A 7,913-nucleotide genomic window follows, 5' to 3' on the forward strand; every position below is an offset into this window, starting at 1 on the left:
GTTTACGTGACCGAAGGCGCCCGGCAATACTAAACAATACCCGAATGGCGCAGGCCGCTCGGTGCTGTACGGTCAAGTCATACTGATACCGTAGTTATTACATCTGATTCGTATTCTTTGCGTCTGCTGAACTGTACAGTTATCGCGGAAATATACTTTAAAGGTATTGTGTACACTTATTATGCAACATCTACCTAAACAGACCCTAATGCTTTACACTTTAACTATTACATTATAAAACAAATTTGATTTTTCCACACTAGTCTGTAAAATTATGTAATAACAAATCCAGTTCTGTGTTTGTTCGTCTGTATTTATTAGTTCGTGCACCGAAATTTCTATTTCGTTTTCATTTCTTACGCTTTCCTATAGGTTCACGTATTAATACCGAACGTGTTTCTTTTATCTGCTACACATTCAAGTTATTAGATAGTAAAACGACAGTTTAATTTAAATTTTGAACGCATCTCTGTAAAAGTACGTATTTTCTAATGTATGACACGTTCGCTTCAATTTTTAGATCGTAGCACAATTTTTTTTTATTTCATTTTCAACGGTTTCGTGAAAAGAACGTATTAAAAGTGAATGTATAAAAAAAACCGTTGTCTCCTACACGCTCTGCTGAATTTTTAGGCCATAAAAGAAAAGTTATTTTCCTTGTGTTCGTTTCTGTTGTCTTTAGAAAGAAGAATGTGTTAACACAATGCAGTTTTATCCGCTGCCGTACACCAAGTACAGTTCAGGAGCCATATCACATTTTGATTGACTGAGCGCGACTACACCGCTGACGCGTCCTTTAGAACAGCGAATAGCAGAGCACGGAAACAGCTCACAGCCCTCCCACTCAACACGGCAAATTGTGAAGTGATGGGATAATAGTTATTATTTAAAACATGTTTTTTTTTGGGGGGGGGGGGCATATAATATGGTGTGCCGAATGGAATGAACAACCTAACGAGTACTGAATATGGATTGAGAGTAAATCAAGGAAAGACGAAAATAAGAAGTAGCAGAAATGAGAACAGCGAGGGACATAACATCAGGATTGATGGCCACGAAGTAGACAAAGTTAAGGAACTGTACTACCTAGGCAGCAAAATAACCAACGATGGACGGACCAAGGAAGACATCAAAAGCAGACTAGGACCGACAAAATGGGCGTTCCTGGCCAAGAGTAGTATGAAACATAGACCTTAATTTGAGGGAGAAATTTCTGAGAATGTACATTTGGAGCACAGCATTGTATGGTAGTGAAACATGGACTGTGGGAAAACTGGAACAGAAGAGAATCGAAGCATTTGAGATGTGGTGCTACAGATGAATGTTGACAACTTGGTGACTGAGAAAGTTCTGCACAGAATCGGAGAGGAAAGGAATATGTGGTAAACATTGACAAGGAGAAGGGAGAGTATGATAGGACATCTGTTAAGACATCAGGGGATGACTTCCATGGTAATAGAGGGAGCTGTAGAGGGCAAAAACCGTAGAGGAAGACAGTGAGTGGAATACTTCCAGCAAATAATTAAGGGCGTCGGTTGCAAACGCTACTCTGAGATGAAGAGGTTGGCAGAGGAGAGGAATTTGTGGTGGGCCACATCAAGCCAGTCAGAAGACTGATGACAAAAAAATTCAAAGGAAACAATGTTTTCAGTGATATAGACTTAGGTTTCAGATCAGTTTAGGGCACACTTAAAGGCAATTTTTTATTTCTGTTATAGTTCATCAACCAACTGAAAAATATACCATTGGTTCCAAGTAAACTTTTGTATTAGCAAAAGCTTTTGATCCAGTGATCCACAAAAATATTATGAAATAAACTGAAATTCTATGGCTTTACAAAAATTCCTGTAGACTTTAAGCAATAGAATGCAGAATGTTGATTTAGTGTAGAGTCCGTGCATATATTACTGACTTGCCGTGTGACATATTGAAATCGGCTACTTACAAATAACATCAGAAACAGTAGATATCTTAAAATATGAAGTAGATCAAACCACTGGTAAAGCTGAAGTTTGTTGTAATGAAAGCTCCCTCCGAGTCAAAAAGACAAACAAACAAAAGGTTGGTAATGGGTTACAAAACCTAAAAATTAAATGGGGGCTGCAATGGAAGAAGCTTTTGACAACTTCCACAATGAAACTCTGTCTTGAAAAATGGCAAAAAATCCTAAGACTTTCTGGTTTCATGTAAAGTAAGAGTGGCAAGATAAAGTCTGTATCTTCACTGCATGATACCAAACGTAGTGTAACAGACAAAATTACCACTAAATCAGAGTGACTGAGCATGGTTTTCTGAAACACATTTACCAAAGAAGAGGAAGTAAAAAAGTACAGAATTTGAGTTAAGGAAACATTCAAATTTCAGTAATTTAAAAACAGGTCTCGTTGGTACAACCTTGCAACTTAGATAGGAAATTCATTTTGCACACATTGGATTCTAATGAAGTTCCTGTTAGAAAATGCTGCTGAAATAACTCAATTTTTAGTTATCCTATACAGCTACTGGCTTGATGAAATATCTGTGTCTGGAGAGTACAAGGTTGCACAGATAACATCAATACACCCAACAATAGAATCAATTCACAAGCCTATAGCCCCATCTCATTAACACAGATTCATAGGCACACTTCAGAACTTATATTGATTTGAAATATTGTGAAATAGCTAAAGAAAATGATATATTGTCACTCAACAAGCACAAATTTATAAAATATTATTCATTTGATACACCAGCTGGCTCTCTCTTTGTAAGTAGGAATGAAATGTAATGGTGGGGTTCTGAAACTGATTTCATATTCTTAGATTACCAGATAGGTTTTGACACTGTTCCTAATGACTGCAGCTAGTTATTTGACCGGATTCATACTTCCAGTGAGAAAGATAACAATACGCCCTATATATTAATTGACAGAAATTCAGTTAATGATTTGAAAGTTATATCTGGCAGTCCTGTAGAAAGTGTGACTGATTCTGTTGCTGTTCTTGATCAATGTAAATGATTTAGGTGACAGTTTGAACAGTTCTTGGTGTACCTTCACTCATGACATGCACAATTTCAGAGATCGCATGTCCACATAGTTCACAGGCCCACTTATAGACGCCACCTGTATCAGCCCCCTGGCACACTCTTGTGAGCCACCAAAGAAATATTATTTAAGCAATTGCAAACAAGTGCTCAGTCTATTCTGCACCCTGTATTACTGTTTTCTAGTCAATGTGTTCAATGCTATACACAACCTGTACTACATTGTATCTTAGGTGTTGCTCACTGTGTTCCATAAATCATGTTTGTTCTTGCTATAGCAGTCCTCTTGACAGTTTGCAGATGTTGGCATCATTTACCATCTATTTAAGTCAACAAAAGATCAAAATCCATCCTAAAATCATTTATACAAGATATCTGCATAATTTTAAAAGTGCCAACTATCCTTGAAAAATAAAATGTATGAGGTCCACCACATGGCTAAGAGAAAGCTCTAGAATTTGTTACACAATAAACTATGCAGATTTAAAGGTTGCTGATTCAACTACACTTAGGAACAATATAAACTGGACTGATTTTATGAACAGTGTTGCAAGAATGGTGAAACAAGGACTGCATTTTATTGGCAGAATGCATAAAAGCTGGAACAAATCCACAAAAGAAAGAGCTTTTATTATTCTTGTTCATCCTCTTCAGCATAGTACATGATCTTTATCGAGTAGGTCCAACAAAAGACGTACGAGAAGTTTAGAGACAACTGGCTCAACTGTATCATCACAGAATAGGGGAAAGTGTGTCACACATGTGATGAATGAGTTGGCATGCCAATCATTAAAGAAAGGTTGTTTTCATTGTAGCAAATTCTTTTCGTGACATGTCAATGGATAATTCACTTCTGAGGCTTCTAAAATATTCTGTGACCTCTCACCTTCATTGGGGAAACAATAATTGCAACACTGTCACTGAAATGAGAGCTTGCACCAAAATACTTAGATGTTCATTTTCCCATGTGCTATTACAGAGTGGAATGGTAGATGTATTTGAAAATGATGCCTTGCACCCTCCACTAAACACTCAAGACTGATTTGACAAATAATCATGTAAATATAGATACTGATGGGCTTATATGTTGTATTGAATGATAACATAATGACTGAACAGAACTTCTTGGGATAATAATTGATTTCAAAGAGTGTTTGCATAATCACACCCACCAGGGTAGCCGAGAGTGCCAACGAGCTGCTTCCTAGACTCGGGTAGGCGCGCCAGCCCCGGATTGAATCCGCCCGGCAGATTAACGATGACGGCTGGTGTGCCGGCCTGCCTGATGTGATTTTTAGGTGGTTTTCCACATCCTACTAGGTGAATACCTGGCTGGTCCCCCTGTCCCGCCTCAGTTACATGGCTTGCAGACATTTGAAACACATTCACACTATTTCACGATTTACACTAGACGCAGACAGCTGGGGTATACTACTTCTGTCCCGGGGGGTATGGGATGGTGGCAGGAAGGACATACGGCCACCTGTTAAAATTAAACATGCCAATTCCGAACTTAACCCTGCCGACCCTGTGCACAATGCTGGATAAAGGCAGTAGCAAAAGAAGAAAGAAAGAAAGAGTTGGCATAATCACATAGAGATAACTGCATCTAAAATTAACAACAGTGTACTTTTTCTGGCAAAAATATACCACTTTGCCAACATTTCCTTATCAGTCATTAACTAATCATTGATACACAGTCATATACCATATGTTACTGTACTTTTGGGGTACTAGAAGAATAACATCAATGGTTTTAAACGACAACAGAAAGCAGTGAAGATGATATGCATCATGGCACCCATCTCCTGAAAACTCTGAATTAGCTCTCTACCATCATTACCAGTATTTATTTTGCATTGTGTGATGCTTGTTAAGGGAACTACCATAGCCACTGATAGTGGGACATGTGCTGAATGTGCGCTAGCAGCAGTAAGTATGACCTAATACCATTCCATTGTAGCTATACAATAATGTAAAAGTGTTTTCTATAGTGAACTTTTTGGTGTCAAACTCAACTTTGTGTCAAACTCAACCCTGAAAGCTCTCAGACTTCATTATGAGAGTTAGGAAAGAGGACAAGAAGTTCTAATTTTATTTCACCAAGCACAGATCAAAATTAAGGTATCTTGTACATTTGAAGTAAACTTTCATCTGAATCATATTTATATACTCTAAAATGATACTTTAAAATATTACAAATGAGCACCATAATTTTATTTCAGAACAAATCACTGCAAACATGTGTTGTACTACTCTGTTTCATTTACGCAGTCTTAAAGTTAAATAACACATTTTCTGCATTTGCTACAGAGCTCCAAAGTAATGGAATACAAGTGACAGGATTAATAACAACATACAAAGCAAATCTGAGGCAGCATCAAGTTCACATTGTTTAAAACACAATTATGATGAAGAAATTATACATTTCATGAAAGCAATTGATTACTACAATAAATATTTTGTGTAATACTTTCTTTACAAATTTCATTTTCAGGTGGATATGTTTATTTTGATTTAGTCAACCAAAATGCTGCTGCAAGTACAGTACGTCTAATATCTCCAGTGATTGAGGCAACTGATGATTGGCAGCTGTGTTTCAGCTTTTGGTTTGCTGCATTTGGCCAGGGTGATATGGCAGAACTAAGAGTGGTCAGACAGGATAACAATACTTCTGGAGATTATCCTCCTGAGAAGGTAATGAAAACCCATTCTGTTGTATGCATAGTAGTAATTTCTGTGGTCTCAAAGAGATTTAAACTTCCCATTAGTAAGTGATAAATACAAATACTTATAATACATAATTAATGTTCCATTCCTACTGTTTATCTTGTCATGTGTATGAATTATTGCACAAATGAGGTGAAAGTTTTCATCTTATTTTTCAAATAATATTTGTTTTTGTCACAGTTGTGGACACTATCAGCAGGAGCATTGGACACTACTAGAGCTGTATGGACACCAGCACAGGTCACTGTGGAGGCTGCATCAGATTTTCGAATTGTGCTGGAAGGGCAAGCAACAAATGGCGGCTTTGCTGTAGATGAGCTTACATTTTCAGATGGCTCGTGCAGCAGTAAGTTATGCAGAAAAAAACCTGCTTGTATAATAATCAATCTAGTGAATTCTGAAGAATCCTTCCTTTGTAATCGTATCATCAAATGCCTTGACACAGACTTCTCTTTTGACATTTAATACTCATTGCAGTTATATTTTCTATCCTCAGTTCAGAAAAAAGTAGTCTAAAAGGTATTTTAATTGATTCATTTTAATATTTTCATCAACTCCAAAAAGATAATTTTTGAAGGCTTTATATGCCTTCTTGGCTCCAGAGTACATTGTAAGTTTTTCCATCGTAAGCTACTGCATTTGTTCTCCTCTGTGAACAGTGGACAACTCTGCTCCCAAAATTAATTATGTTCTTCACAGACTTTAGGAAGAAGCTGGTGATTTCTGGCTCATGAATAGCTGCCCATATTTCCCATATTTTGCCAGGTCTTTACTAGCTGCTGTGCTGTGAACAAATTTGGAATTTAAAATAATTCACCTAATTAATTTTGAAGAGAATATAGGCAACCGCTAGTGTAGAGGACATCAAAATTAAGGGAATGCTTTCTTCAAGTTTGTGCTTAACATTTGCACTTCCTAATTTTGTTCATTTATGTAACTTCTGTTTCCACATCTTCTCAATGTTTACTTTCTATAAATGCAACAAAACTGTATCTCATTATATATATTTATTTACTACCCTTTTACTTGCAGCTTTATCAGTAGATGCACACAGTACATACATTACACATCTCCTCCTGCCTGGCCTCTCTCTGACCATGTCCTCCACTCCTTCCTCTGACCACCTCCTCCAACTCATCTCTCTGACCATCCCTTCCTCCCTCCACTCTGTCCATCTCCTCCTCCCTCCTCTCTGTCTGCCACATAATCCCTGGCAGTAATGCAATCTTGCAGAGTAGATGTAGCTGTCGGGCTCATGGGATACCAGGATATGGCTGCCCAAATCATTACCAAATCCCCACCTTTTTCACGCCTGGGACATAAACTCAGCCAGAAATTGGAAACGGTGTGAAACAAGACTTATCTTACTAAATGATTTTTTTCCATTGCTCAATAGTCCTGCTTTTATGTCTCTGGCACCATGTTTTATTGTTAAGGGCATTCACATCACTAAAAATAAATGTCGTGTGACTAGGGTCACCCATCGGGTAGACCATTCGCCGGGTGCAAGTCTTTCGATTTGATGCCACTTTGGCGACTTGTGCGTCAATGGGGATTAAATGATGATGATTAGGACAGCACAACACCCAGTCCCTGAGTGCAGAAAATCTCTGATGCAGCCGGGAATTGAACCCAGGCCCTTAGGACTGACATTCTGTTGCGTTGACCACTCAGCTACCAGGGGCGGACATTCGTATCACTGATGAGTTGGTTGAAATTCCAGCTCATCCTACAATTCGTTACTTCTGGAGGTCCTTTCATGTTGTTACATGTTGACATGGTTCATGACTGTGACATTCAGTTCTGCAGTGACCTTTGCAGCTGTCGCCCACTTAGTTTTTGTCACTGCGCTCTTCAATGACCGTCTGTCATAATCATACATCACACACTTTCATCCACATTGTGACTTACCAGATTATCATTTTCCCTGTATCCTATATCTTCAGTATAGGCATTGAAATGCCAAACACCTTAGCCATCTTGGTTACAGGAGCACCCACCATATGAGCACCAACAATTTGTCAGCATTCAAATTGACTTATCTCTGACATAATACACTGAAAACTACACAGAACACTGTTCTGACCATGACTGACACTTGCAAATACTGATGACATTGCACAGATGCCATTTATGGTCAAATACAACAGTGTAAGTTG

The sequence above is a fragment of the Schistocerca piceifrons genome, chromosome X (assembly GCF_021461385.2).
Source record: "Schistocerca piceifrons isolate TAMUIC-IGC-003096 chromosome X, iqSchPice1.1, whole genome shotgun sequence".
NCBI classification, from domain to species: Eukaryota; Metazoa; Arthropoda; class Insecta; order Orthoptera; family Acrididae; genus Schistocerca; species Schistocerca piceifrons.